Source organism: Elephas maximus, chromosome 3, assembly GCF_024166365.1.
Source record: "Elephas maximus indicus isolate mEleMax1 chromosome 3, mEleMax1 primary haplotype, whole genome shotgun sequence".
NCBI lineage: Eukaryota > Metazoa > Chordata > Mammalia > Proboscidea > Elephantidae > Elephas > Elephas maximus.
Genome location: NC_064821.1, coordinates 98,497,116 through 98,512,397, shown reverse-complemented (window position 1 = coordinate 98,512,397; position 15,282 = coordinate 98,497,116).

The following is a 15,282-nucleotide window of genomic DNA, read 5'->3' as shown; positions in this document are numbered from 1 at the left end:
TTGGTCCATCAATTGTAACAAAAGACCCACAGGAACATAAGCTGTGCTAATAGGGGAAACAGTGCAACGGAGAAGGGAGTCTCTGAGAACTCTGTATTTTAGATTCTGTAAATCTAAAAATGTCCTAAGAAATAATGTCTATTTAAAAAAAAGAACAAAGGACAGAGGAGAAGTTTTGGAGGTGTGAGGCAAAAGGAGAAGGCATGGTGTAGTCATCTGTTGGCAAGGCAGTACCATGGGGGATGGAAGCAGAGCTCTGGGACCAGATGGCGCCAGTTGGATCCCCGGCTCAGCCACTCAGTCTCTTTCTTAGTTTCCTAGAGCTGCTGTAACAAAGTACCACAAAATGGGTGGCTTGTCAAAACTGAAATCTATTCTCTCACAGTTCTGGAGGACAGAAATCCAAATCAACATGTTGCCTGGGCCGTGCTCCCACCAAAGTCTCTCAGGAAAGATCCTTCCTTGCCTCTCCCAGCATCTGGTAGCCCCAGGCGTTCCGTGGCGTGTGGATGCAGCCTCACATGACGTCCGTCACCTAGAAAATGAGAATAATTATAGAAGCAACATCACAGAGTTTTATGAGGAATAAACAATATTTGTAAAATGCCTGCAAATTATAGTTATTATATAAAATGCTTATTAAAATAAAAAAAAAAATGCTGGCAAGAGTGGCCAGACTCAGGAAATGAGTGGGTTTGTAGGACAGCTTGTGGTGATAGTTAAGTGATGCCAGAAACACGAGAGCTGCTCTCCTGCCATGTCCAGCCTCCTGGGTGCAGGAATAGAGTGGGTGGATGGCTGGTTTGGCTAGGGTTGGGTTTGTGCCCTGTGAGTACGATAAAGAGTGGGTTAAGGGAGTCGAGGGTGTGAGCAAGGAAGTGATTACAGGGATGGACCATGAAGTCTAAGCTGTGTGGGAATGAGGGGTGTGAGGGGTGAGAGACAGCAGCACCGGCATTATCAGTGATGGTAGGTTGGTAGCTGTGGATGGAGCTGAGGAATCTTGGAGTCGGAAGTGAGCTACAAAAAGGCAAAGTGGTAATCAGAAAGGGAGTATTTGAAACGGAGGTTCTGGAGGAGATGCAGGTACCAGTGGAGAGGAGGTCAAGAGTAAGATGGTGGGAGTGAGTGGCTGACAAGGGTGGAGGCCAGGTCTGTGGAGGTGGAGGAACTGAGAGTCCAGAACTGAGAGTCAGGAGGGTCATCTATGCGGCTGTTGAAATAGTCTGGAATGACAGAACTGCTGCTGGGGTGAGTGACCATGAGCCAGCTGACGAAGTCTCCAGTGGATGAGGGGTGGTGGCCCCGAGTGTATTCTGATGACAGGAGCTTCAACGTTGAGTATTGTTGGAGGGCAAGATTTGGAAGTAGCAATGAGGAACAAGGAGGATCTCTACCCCACCACCGGCCCAGGGGTAAGGAATAAAGGGCTGTGGGAGAGGAAAGCAAGGAATCAGTGTCCTTAGGGGACAGCAGGAGTTTAGTCAGAGCATGAGGGGAAATGTTCTGAAAGGAGCTTGAGGATAAGAGGGTTGCTGGTCATAGGCAGAAGAAAGGCCTGGCGTTACACGTCTGTAAAAAGACGAAAGCCAAGAAAACCCTGTGGAACAGTTCTACTCTGTGACACATGGAGCCACCATGAGTCGTGATCAATGGCAATGGGTTTGGTTTTTGGTTTTGTGATGGCCTAGGATTTCTCAAAAGCACAGTGAAGAGTTTCAGGAAGGGAAGGAGGGAGCTTTTGGCCACCGGGACCAGTGGCTGTGCCCATCTGGGCCAGCAGAGGGCACCCAGTGCTCACATGAAAACTCACCAGCTGCCTGGCCAGGCCAGGCAAGGCCCAGCAATCACTGGCTCCCTGCTGCAGTCCCACAGGTGAGTCAGGTCCTGTCCCTGTCCTCAGTGAGCCCACAGAGAGGAAGGTGAGAGCACAGAGTTCTGTGATAGAGGCAGGAGGAGAGCCCCACGCAGGAAGGGACTGGCAAGGTGCTGTGGGAGCCCATTTGGATGGGCACTGGATCTGGGCAGGTCTCTCAGAGTAGGCAACTGGGCGTTTGGGGTCCAGCTATTATGGGATGGCATGCTGGGGTGGTGTGCATGCCCCACCTGGGGAATGCTGGGACAGGAGGCTGGAAATGATGAATGCAGCTGGCTTTTAATGTCTCTTGAGGCCAGGGCAAGGGGTGGCCCCTTCCCGAGGATGGGGGATCCTGGGAGGCTCTGAACAAGCCACCAGCCTCAGCAATGCTTTCACCTGCTCCCAAGGTCCCTCCCCCACCCCCAGGAACTACTCCAGGCTCACCATACTCCACTGGACTCCACCCATACCTCCTCTTCCCCCCTTTCCACAGGGCCCTTTGCCTGTTACTTCATGGAGAAAACAGAGGCTATGCTGCTTGAACTCCTTCATCTTCCTGGCACCCTCCTCTACCTGCAAGTATAAAGGGAAGAAATGTCCTCATTGCCCCATCCTTTCCCCAGCCTCCTCCAGGGCCCACCTCTGACATGTCTTGATCTCTGTCTGCATTCTGTAGGAACCACTGCTCACTCTCCCATGACCCATACCCCTCCCCCAGCCTCTGAGCAGCTCTGATCTCTTCCAACCTAAATAAATTAATAAACAAATAAACCAGAATAAAAGCTTCCTCTGTCGACGCTATGCTCTCCTACAGCTACCCTCTAAGGCTCCCTCCACATCTCACCCCCCCCCAACAACTCCCTTGGGCCCTGTGTCCCCTGCTGTGTCTGAAGCCTCCTTGGCCCTGCAGTGCTTCTCCAAGGGACCACCTGTGGCAGAGCCACGGGGTGGGGTGGGGTGGGGATGGGGGACAAACCTGTGAGAAAAGCAGTCTTCTGACCAAACCATAATCTCTAGGAGCTGGGCCCAGGAATCTGCATTTTATAAGCTCCTCAGGAGACGCTGAGGCAGCCCAAAGTGTGGCAACCACCGATTTCCTCCCTCATGGTGTAGCACCACCTAGAGTATCTCCAGGTAGCTCAACTCCACTCTGCAGCCCCCAGGCTGGGTCTTGCCTTGGCTCATGCTGGTCCCTCCTCCTAAATGCCCTTCTCAACATTCTTCACCTGATGACTCTTATACATCCTTCAAGACCCACCTCCAGGCTGCCTCCTCCAGGCAGCACTCCCTGAACTTTCCTCTGTGCTCCTACCCCTTCCTACTCTGCACCAGGGGATAATGACATCTCTCTGTGACTCTTTCTCCCCTGACAGGGAGCTCTGACAGCCAAGGCCACATTTTAGTCTGCTTTGTATCCCTTTGTCTGGAGAGAGCTGCTTTAGAGCCCATTTACCATGTAGAAGAATTCCTCTGATGAGGTACAGTGGGAGGGGGCCAGTGAGGAAGCCTGTGATGGTGAGCACAGCCCCAGGAGGGCAGGGGCAGAGGCTGTGGTGAGGAGACTTGAGGAGGGCGGGGCCTTATGGAGGCAGAGAGCAGACAGGCCTTGGCAGCAGATAGAGAAAAGGAAGGACCCTGGGCTAGGATCCAGAACACAGAGTTCTAATCCCAGCTCTGCCATGAAACCCACCATTTGATCTCGGGCAAGTCCCTGCCCCTCTCTGAGCCTCAGTTTATTCATCAGTAAAATGGTAACAAAAATTCCAACCTAACCAAAGAGATGTGAGGCCAAATGAGATGGCAGGCCTGAAAATGTGTTGTTTTCACAGCACAGACAGAAGGAGGGGATCATAGCATTAGATATGACTGGAAGGAGACTAAAGACCCATTGCCCATGGAGTCTACTCCAACTCAAGGGGAAGGACAGAGGCTATGAATAGTCAGAGGGCAGCCCCACCCCTCCACACACACAAACATCACGCTCTGTCAGCGAACTGGCCATTTGGATCTAAAAGACCCCAGGGCATGCACCCAACTTGCATCAAGTGCCAAGGGTAAAAGGAAAGAATTCCCGGCAGCCCTAGGACCCCAGGGCAAGTGAGGGTGGGGACCAAGAGAAACGTGTCATTGGCAGCTTCAGGTGCCACTAGCTATCACCCCCAGGCCAAAATATTTCCATCACCTCCTGGTCAGGATGTTAATGGACCAGGGAAGTCAGTCATCTGGACTTGTGAAGAGGGTCAGAAACCCAGGAATCTAGCACAGCAATAACTCCTTCCCCCACTGGGCCCCTTCCTGGGCCTGCCCCTCCTCAGACAGGGTCCCCTCCCTGGGCCTTAACCTGCTCAACCAGGGTCCCCTCCCTGGGCCTCCCCCCTCCTCAACCAGGGTCTCCTCCCTGGGCCTCCCCCCCACAACTAGGTTCCCTTCTCTGGGCCTCCCCAACCGGGGTCCCCGCCCTGGGCCTCACTGGAAACAGCCCTATGAAACAGGCAAGCAGGGCTGCTGTCCCAGTGTATTGGTGAGGAAACTGAGGTTGAAAAAGGCTCGCATGGAATGAGTCAGTTGACATTTCTGTGTGACTGTCTCTTCCCTGGACAAGGAGCTCTGATGGCCAAGGCCACCTTTTGGTCTACTTTGTGTCAGGGATGGGGACACAAAATGGACTAAAAGGCGGCCTCGGCCATCAGAGCTCAGGATCAGGATCCCCCATTCCAGACAGGGTGATCAAAGCCACTCCCTGGGCAAGAGGTGGAGTGACATTGACCAGCCCATTATTTAGATGAGAAAACTGAGGCGCAGGCAGATGACTTGAGCACCGTGATTCTGAGGGTGAAGGAGGCAGAAGCAAGGAGGGGAAAGGAAAAGAAGGGAGAGAAGAAAACCAGAGTTACTGTGGGGCACTGGGCCATACCAGATTTGTGCTGATCTATCCCATTCTAAAGGAAAGGGTGAGGAGTGGGGAATAATGGCTAATGTCCGGATTCCTTGCTGGAGTGAACACTGCTATAAAACCATTGCTGATGCTCCAGACTCCTCCCACTCCTGAAAAAATATCACAGCCCTTAAGTGATCTTTGTCACTTGTGCTGGTCTCCAACCCTGCATCTCCTCCAGAACAGGCTCTATAGTTCGTCTCTGATAGTAGTTAATGTGTGTAAGTGGCACATAGAAGAAAGCTAAGCTATGAGAGTCTGGGTCCCTGAGGCAGTACTGTGGGGCTCTAGGCATGTTTGCTGAATAGAGAATCAACACCATTCCCCTGTGTATTTTCTTTTTCATTCTTTGCTGGAGTTTTTCTTTCTTTCCTCTGCTTTCCATCAGGGTCACTTTCAGAGAGCTAATCCCAGGTTTGTTGTGGGAAGAGACGGCTTCATGCAAACCTGTGTTTATAGCCAACACAGGTGTTGCCCGTCTGTCAGCCCCACCTGCTGACCCCAAAGCTGCCCCTTGTCCTGTGGCCTCAGGCCCAGATCCCAGCCTGAGGCAGGGCTCCACCTTCCCTGGCCACTTGCCTGCCGCTAACCTGGGACCTGCTTGGCAGCAGGCAGGCCAGCGAGAAGGCCTGGGGCCTAATCTCAGGGTGAGGAGAAGTGTGTTCTTGTGTGAGCTGAGGGACATGCCAAGGCTGGGAACACCAGGTCTGGCCTCAAAGGCCAGAGCCCAGGGAGAGGTCAAGCCTTCAGGACCTTGGGATGGGGAGAGGAAGGAAGGAACATGAGGTATGGCAGGATCAGCCATGTCTGCATGACTGAGTCCCAGTGCCTCACGGCCACACTGGGCACCATGTCCTGTTCGTCTCTCCTCACAGAATCCCCGTTTTCCAACTGTTTCACTGGGACTGTTCCTCCCTCACAAGGTCGGAATCACAAACTGTCCTGTATGGGATCTTTATAGGTCACACTCAACCTGATTGATCTGCTCTCCTGCACATCCCCAGACTGTCATCTACCTGCACAAACCCACTGCCCTCGAGTTGATTCCAACTCAGTGACCCTATAGGACAGAGTAGAACTGCCCTATAGGGTTTCCAAGGCCGTAATCTTTACAGAAGCAGACTGTCACATCTTTGTCCCACGGAGTGCCTGGTGGGTTTGAACCACAGACTTTCGGTTAGCAGCCGAGCACTTTAACAACTGCTCCACCAGGGCTCCTTGACCGTCATCTAATTTCCCTCAAAATCACTGATGAGATGTGAGAGAACTACTTTCTAGGGCTCATTATTTTTTGTCTGTCTTTTAATAGGACCGTCTGTCTTTTAATCGTAATGTTGTTAAGGAGTCTCTGGGTGGCACAAACAGTTAAGCGCTTGACTACTAGCCAAAAGGTTGGTGGTTCAAATCCACCCAGAGGTGCTTTGGGAGACAGGCCTGGCACTCTGCTTCCCAAAGGCCACAGCCTTGAAAACCCTATGGAGCAGTTGTACTCTGTACACATGGGGTCGCCCTGAGTCGGAATTGACTTGACAGCAACTGACAATAACAACGAGCACAATTATTTTATCATGATAAAAAGTTATTTTCTGATCATTACAAGCTTGTTGTAAAAACTTCATCAAATAAAAAATAAGAATCACACCACTCAGAGATAATCACTTCAGTTTTTTCCTATTCATATTTGCACATACGTATATATATGGGATTATATTCTGTAATCTGTCAGTTTTGTCATAGTGTGGTGGCTTGTGTGTTGCTGTGATGCTGGAAGCTATGCTGCCAGTATTTCAAATACCAGCAGGGTCACCAGTGGTGGAAAGGTTTCAGCAGAACTTCTAGACTAAGACAGACTGTAGGAAAGGCCTGGCGATCTACTTTAAAAAATTAGCCAAGGAAAACCTCACGGACCACAGCAGAACGTTGTCTGACTCACTTTGGCCATGTCATCAGGAAGGATCAATTGCTAGAGGAAGACATCAGGCTTGGTGAAGTGGAGGGCCAGTGAGGGCGTGGGAGACCCTTGATGAAATGGATTGGCAACGATGGACTCGAATATGCTGGCGATTGTGAGCGTGCTGCAGGACCGAGCAGTGCTTCGTTCTGTTGTACATAAGGTCACTATGAGTCAGAGTCAACAACTCTATATATCTGTTGGGAGTATATTCAGCTGCAAGTACTGTAGCTTAAACAAATAGGGATTAATTTTTCCCACATGCATAGCTAGAAGACCAGTGGTTGCTGGCCTTTGTTCACCAGCATAACAACATCAGATCCAGCATCTCTGTGATTCTCTTGGCATTTCTCTCATGATTGCAACATAGCTGCTGCAGCTCCAGCTACCACCTGTGTTAAGGACCAGCAAAGCTAGTCAATTCTGCCTTTTCATCAGGAAAGCAAAACTTTTTCTGAAGCACTCCCCAAAGGATTTCTCTTCATGTCTCATTGCCCCGAACTGGGTCTCATGGTCCCTCCTGGCATGAAGAATAGGACTATCATGATTAGCTTTGGATCAATCATAATTTATTGGCTGGTAGCGGGCATGTCATCCCCTTGAACAAAATCAAGGAAGGAGGGAATTAATAGCGTCTGCTACAGCAAGCATGTTGTTTTATAATCTGTTCTCTTTCTCTTAATTAAAAACATCTTTCCACATTAAGAAATATAGACTTAGTTATTCATTTCACAATTATTTATTGAGAGCATAGTGTGTTTCAGGAACCTAGGTAGGCACAGAGGATACGATACTGATCATAACGGGCAGAGGTCTTGTCTTCATGGAGCTTGGCATCACACAAAAAGTCACTAACAAAATTCACCAATAAATGTGAAATTACAACCACAGTGTGTGATACAAAGGCAGGGCACATGGTGCTGTGAGAGCAAATGGAAGGGGAACTGGATTCAGTCAGCAGGGTCACCATTTTAATAGCTTTTTATACCATTCACTTGCAGAGCTATAGCATAATTATTTAGCCAATCTACTCCCGAGCTTTTAGATTCTTCCCACATTTTAATTGTCATAATCGATGGCACAATAAGCACCCTTCTATAACTGAGTGATGCAAATGGTTAACACACTCAATTGCAAGTGGAAAGGTTGGAGGTTCGAGTCCACCCAAAGGTGCCTTGGAAGAAAGGCCTGGAAATCTAATTCCAAAAAATCAGCCATTGAAAACCCTACAGAGCACAGTTTTACTCCGACACACATGGGGCCACCATGAGCCGGAATCTGCTCGACAGCAACTGGTACGTAAATAAGCAGACGCACACCTGCTCGATTATTTCCTTAGGACGAATCGCTAGATGTAGACTTGCTGAATCAAGGGGTAGCCCACATGGCAGGCACTTAATACACATTGCCCTCTTACCCTTCCAAAGGCGTGTATTGTTTCTAATCCCACCAGCAGTGTTAGAAAGGGCCCTGCCCCTCCCCACTCTGCCAACACCACTGATAATTATCTTTAAAAACTGCGGCCAGTGTTAAGAGTGAAACATGGTTTCTTGTTGTTTTAATTTGCATTCCTTTGATTATTGGTGAGGTTGACCATGTTTTCGTTTGTTTATGAGGCCACAGATGTTGCCTATGAGTGAACTCCTTTTCCTGTCTGATTTTTCTCTCTCATTCTGTTAAAAAGTATTGCCTCTGCCTGTCAGATATGTTACTGCCCGTTCTTTGGGCAGCTCTGAGTGTCACAGCATCCTCCTTCTGTGGAAGCTATAGCTGTTTCCTCATAAATCCAACTCGCTGGACCTTGCCCTGTCATCTAAAACGCCGACCTGGACATGCCACCCCCTCCCTGGCTCCCTGTCCCTGCAGGGTAAACTCCATGCCCTCCAGAGCGGCATCCACAGTCCATCCTGGTCAGGCCCCACGCACGCCCTGTCCAGCCACCCTCCATCTATCCTAAGCTCTGCTCACATCTACCCATGGGTCAATCCCCGAACGTGCAGGTTGACATGGGACTCCTAGCCTTTGCCCAAGTTATTCTCCCTCCTCATTCATTCTTTCTGAGTAAATCCTTTGGGACACAGCTTGGTGTGAGTCACCGCTTCTGAGATGCTGTCACTAACTCCCCAAATGGGGTCACATTGCCACTGTGCTTCCTTCTTACCCAGCACTGACAGCACTGGGGTTCACACTGCAGTTAACCCAGGAGAGTAAGGGATCCTCCCAGACAGCCAGGGGGTTGGACACATCTCTCTGTTCCTCGTGCCTGGCACAGGGGATAGCACCAAGCAGAGGCTTAGAAAGTGTAGTCCAAATGAATGAACAAATGAATGAACACGTGAATGAAATCTAACCCTCCCACTTGCAGGCTGGCTGATCAGCACCCGAAGCCCACCACCCCAGGTCTGCTCTTCTCTAGGTTAAGTGTGAGGATGTGGAGTTGGCTTGAGAGCTCTTTAGTCATCTGCAGAACCACCACTGCAGAATCTGATCTGGGGACTTCCTGGCCTTCATGTACCCTTTTCCTGGGTCATCTCTGAAACAGGCATATGCTTTGGCCAGGGCTCTGGTATCTCAGAGGGAAGGTTCTCTGCCACAGGGTTCTCTGCTATGCTGCACTGGGCTTCTGGTCAGCAGTGAGGAATTCAGGACACTGGCTCCACCAAGCTTCCATCCTGACCTGGGACCCACCCAGATCCGTACTCACAGGTGGAAAAAACCTTTCATGGGGCAGGCTGAGAACTGCATCCCTCCCACAGGCTGCAAGCCAGCCTTCTTGCTGCAGTATGTTCCTCTCCATTCCCTTTGCACGTAATAACCAAAATATGCCCCATTCTTTCTTCATGTCAAACCATCAGTGGATTCCCCCTTGCCCAAAAGACCAAATCTGAGCTTTGCTGCAAGGGTTTAAGGAGCCCCATGGCCGAGCTCCAGCCTTCCCTTCTGATCTCACCCGCCACCAGCCCAGCCAGGCCAGTCTCCCCAGGCTGTCTGTCCCACCGCTCTCCTCCCCTGGCAGGGCTTCACCTATGCCATGCCCCTGCCTAAGATACCCTCGCCCCTTCAATCTACCTGTTTAAAGCCTGGCTTGCAACTCACCTCCAATGAGCTGCCTTCAAATTATTCAAGTCCTTGATAACTGATTGTGTTAATGTCCCAGGGCTGCCATGACAAAGTACCACAAACTGGGTGGCTTAAAACAACAGAAACCTATTCCCGTACATTTCCAGAGGCTGGAAGTCTGCAGTTAAGGAGCTGGCAGGGCCACCTCGCTCTGAGTGCTCTGGAGGAGAATCCTTCTTTCTAACTTTCTTGGCGTTGCTTGACTTGTAGCTGCATCTCTTCAACTCCTGCCTTTGCTTTCACATGGCCACCTTCCCTCCGTGTCTCTGTATCTCTGTGTCTCTACATGGGCTTCTTACAAGGACACGAGTCAGTGGATTCGGGGCCCATCCTAATCCAGTCTGAACGCATTTTAACCAGTTACACCTGCAAAGACCTCATTTCTAAATAAGGTCACATTCTGAGGTTTCAAGTGAACACCACTCAGAGGAATTAGGCATACGACCTAATTCCTCTCAGATATGACCTTATTAACAAAACAAAGGAAACCCTGGCGGCATAGTGGTTAAGAGCTATGGCTGCTGACCAAAAGGTTAACCCCCCATTTCCAAACAGGGTCACATTTATAGATACAGAGGTTAGGACTTCAACACAATTTTTTGGTGACATAATTCAATCCATAACAGAGACTCGAACAGTAGGTGCTGTTTGAGCACCTACTATGTGCCAGAGGCTTTATACCCATTAGTTCTCCTCACTGTAGTGAGGTTGTTGTTGTTAGTTGCCATTGAGTTGATTTCAACACAGAGTGGAGCTTCTCCATGGGGTTTTCAAGGCTGTAACCTTTTGGAAGCAGATCGCCAGGCCTGTCTTCTGAGGCACCTCTGGGTGAGTTCCAACCACCAACCTTTTGGCTAGTAGTGGAGAGCTTAACTGTTTGTGCCACTCAGGGAAGGGCAGCCTTAGAGGGAGGTATTATGTGGATGCTGAATAAATGTGGACACTGAGGTTTAGAGCACTGAGTTTCAGAGAGGGGCCGTGACTTGTCCAAAGTCACACAGCCAGAGGCTGAGTGTAAATTCAAGCCTTTCTGACTCCAGAGTCTGGGATTTAGAATAAACATTTCCAACATGCGGTTGACAGATCTGTCCCCCCGGCCATTACAAGGACCAGATGGGGTAATAGGTGTGAGGCACCTGGCACAGTGCCTGATACACAGTGCTCAAGAAGTGGGAGCAGAAGTGGAACCCTGTCCGCCTCCACCTAACTGTATAGGGAAGAGGGACAGAGCCCGGGGAGGGTTCCTGACTTGCCCAAGATCACCCCAGGAGGTAGACAGAGCCCAAGCTACCTGTCCCCAGGGTCACACTTTCTCCTCACCCACTCCTTCCAGCTAAGGGCAAGGACCAATGTCCCTCCAGGGTTGTTTTATCCCCAGAGAGTGGAAACTTCCAAAGTCCCTCTGACCTGACATCAGGAAACCAGACAGGAGGGAGAACAAGAGCAGGAATGGCTGCCCGGTCCACAAATCTTGAGTCTGTGGCTAAAATCTAAAATCCCAGGGTTTGCCAAGCTTGCTCCTCCTGCCCTTTCAGGATCCCCTTCCCCTGGGGACATTTATTCCATAGTCCACTTCATGCTCCCCACCGAATCAATCAACCAACGAGTGAGGGCACATTCAGGGGTGCTGGTATTCTTATAGGAGGCTGAACATTGGCAAAGGCCAAGGGAATGAAGCACTAATGGTAGGATTTCAGGCACTGTTTTTAGAGAGCTGGTGAGGCAAATCATAGCACTCAGGATGGCCAGAGGCAAAAGGAATCACAGTTACCTACCCTCCCCCACACCTCCCTGTGGTCACTAGCAGGTTCCAGGGGAGGACCCACTGAACAGGGAGACCTAAGAAAGAGAAATGCAGCCCCTGACAGCCAGGACCTGGCCAGGCAGACCCAGCCAGACCTTCACGTACACACACAATTGAACACGAACAATTTTACAGAACACCAGAAGCGACTCTGTGACCATGATGAGTCAAGACAAGACCACCAGAGGCCCTGGATGGTACAAGAGGTTAAGAACTCAGCTACTAACCGGAAGGTTGGAGGTTCAGGTCCACTCAGACACACCTCAGAAGAAGGCCCTGGCAATCTACTTTCAAAAGGTCACAGCTATTGAAAAATCTATGGAGTGCAGTTCTACTCTGAAACACATGGGGTTGCCATGAGTCGGAATGGACTTGAAGGCAACTGGTTCAGCTTTTTTTGGTTAGGTAATCATGGCTTAATCAGGGCTTCAAACCGATTCATTTCTGGTTCGAAGCCCTGCTGAGAACTTGCATTTCTAACAAGCTCCCAGGGAAGGTATACATAAGAATCACCTAGGGATCTTGTTAAACTGTCGATTCTGATTCAGTATATCTGGGGTGGAACAAACTGGTTTGAAGCCCTGGGCTGAATATAGACAAAACATGAACTCTGTTAAGCCACAAGAATGACCAAACATCGCCCTCTCCTGGCTAATCAGAGTTAACGACTGCTTCTTTGCCAATTACAGTAAAACCTTTGAAAGCAGGCATCTGTGTGAGGCAGAAACCTGTCAGAAAAGGAAAACTAAAATATTTTCCAGAAGAACAAGTGATAGAAAAGTGGTAAGACTGCATCCTGTCAAAGGTGGAAAACTTTCGAGACCCAGAAAAACAAGGCAGTCCTGTCGAGTTTCAGCCCTCACAGGTTTCACTGTACAGCTTTACGTTGGTCTGGTCTTCCCTCCTTCTAGATAAGGTTTATTAAGATACTCAGTCACAGAATTACCCCACTTCCTGACAGCATCCAATCCACAGCAAAGCCCTGCTTCCTTAAAAAAAAAAACAAAAAAAAACCTAGTTGCTATCAAGTCGACTCCAACTCATGAAGATCCATGTGTGTCAGAGTAGAACTCAGCTCCATGGGGTTTTCAATAGCTAGTTTTTCATAACACACCACCAGGCCTTTCTTCCGAGGCACCTCTATGTGGACTCGAATCACCAATCTTTTGGTTAGCAGTCAAGCGCATTAACTGTTTGTACCACCCAGGGACTCTGCTTCCTTAATACCCTCCCCCTAATCACCTACCACAAACCTAGACCCTATAAGAAGTCCTTTCTAACACCTGCATGTAGACAAGCGCCATGGTTCCCCATGTTGTTTGTTCTTCCTCTCTGCAACTAGCAAGTGCAACATGTTCAACTCCTGGTGGGCTCCTGGTGGTCTCTGGTAGGAGGGCCACGACAGCCTGATTTCATCAAGTACCCCCACCCTTTCACCCCTGCAAGATTCACATGAGGAAACCCAGGGTTGCAGAGGCAACTGGGCTCACCCAGGTTTCCACAGTAGGGTGACTATGTAACTCATTGTTCAAATGGGATGTCTTTGAGGGTGAAAGCGTGTGCTATTAACAACTAAGCTGAGATAGTAGGCATAACCCGGGACTGTCCTGAGGTCAGGTGTAGGGTCTCCGGCTCAAGCAGCAAGATGGTGGGAGCCCTAGAGCAGAGCCAAAGCTGAGCCTCACCATCTCTCTCCGCTGCCCTGCGCCCCCAGCAGGGCCCCTGAGACACTGCATTTCTCCCCATAGCCTTGGCAGCCAAAGCCTTCATCTAACGGTAGGTATTTCTGTGTCATTCTGGGAAGTGCCCTGCAGTTGTGACCACTCCTGAGATTCAACACCACACAGCTGCCCCCACAAAGTCACGACACCGTAGTGGCTGTTAACTTTCCAGAGAGTGCCCTCAGCGCCAGTTGGTATGATGCCTCATTTATCCTGCCCAGAGGCGGAATGAGTGTTTTTCACAAAGAAGAATTTGCCAGGTGAATGAAGGTGACCCCTCTAAATGCCGATGACTTCTTTATTTTAGCCGTCCGTGCTGGCACTCTTTCTGATGCGGTTCACACGCTTCCCTGTCTTAGTACACACGGCACGTGGACACGCTACAGCACACCTACCCGATGACTCGGGGCCGTGAGCAGGAATATTTGTCAGCACTCCACAACAGCAGAGGGCATGTGCCCCAATGTCAGTCTTCGCTACAGACACTTTGATGCTGGAAGTAGAAATAAGTGGTCCAGAAAAGGAGGGAGTGTGTCATGGATTGAATTGTGTCCCCCCAAAATATCTGTCAGCTTGGCTGGGTCCTGATTCCCAGTTTTGTATGATCGTCTACCATTTTGTCATCTGCTGTGATTTCCCTAAGTGTTGTAAATCCTACCACTATGACATAATAAGACGGATTAGTGGCAGTTATACTGATGAGATCTACAAGATTTAGATAGTGTCTTAAGCCTTTCTCTTTTGAGATATAAAAGAGAGAAGCGAGCAGAAAGACATCGGGACCTCGTACCACCAAGAAAGCAGTGCCGGGAGCAGAGCGCGTCCTTTGGACCTGAGGTTCCTGCTCTGAGATGCTCCCCAATCAAGGGAAGACTGATGACACCGACCTTCCTCCAGAGCTGAGAAAGAGAGAAAACCTTCCTCTGGAGCTGACACCCTGAATTTGGACTTGTAGCCTACTGGACCGTGAGAGAATAAATTTCACTTTGTTAAAGCCATACGCTTGTGGTATTTCTGTTATAGCCGCACTAGATGACTAAGACAGAGTGAATTCCAGGGGATGTGCCCCTGTGACTGAGCACAGAGGGGGCATCCCCTTTCCTGGGTCAGGACCCCCACTGCTACCCCTGACCAGAGGCCCTGCCCAGGTGAGGGTCTCCCAATCGCAGGTGACCAGGTGCAAGCTCTGAGCATGTGGACTTGGTTTGGAATAGTATCACACCCCCTTTCACTGCAGTGGCAACTGTCCCTGTGTCGGGCACAGAGGGGCCTTGCAGAGATTCATGTGATAGAAGCACTACTCTGTGATGCCATGATGCAGTGCCATCTTCAGGGGCTGCTCAGCCAGCTGAGTTATCTGCCTCTGCACTCGATGGCCCCTGATGTCTGCGGTTGTTACTCTGCTGCCTCTGGTGTGTCCATTTTTAAATTCCCTTCTCCCACCTTGGCCTCTCTCTGCTCTCTGTCCCTAACGTACATGAAGCCGAGCTGAATAGAATGTGAGCCCTATGACAGAAACAATGTCAGCTCATCTCCTTTCTCCTAGAGATCCCACATCAGGGTGTGGCACATAGTAGATGCTCAGTAAATGAAGCAAATTGAGTTAAGCCAGGAAGCTTCATTTCACCCACAATCCTAGACCAATGCAGATATACTGTGTGGGGCAGGTGGGTTCACTCTGGGGGCTTTTGGCCCTGCTTTGTAACCACTGTACAGGTCACTTGGAGGTGTGAATGCCAGAGGATAGAGGGTCTGTGAGTCTAAGAGCTGGAAAAGTGGGGGAGAGGGCACCATCTTGGAGAGTCTCCAGGGTCCTGGTCAGTTCCACACACCCTCAGTGACCACCTATGCTGGCCAGGCCCAGGGCTGGACACGGGAGATACAGGCGAGTAA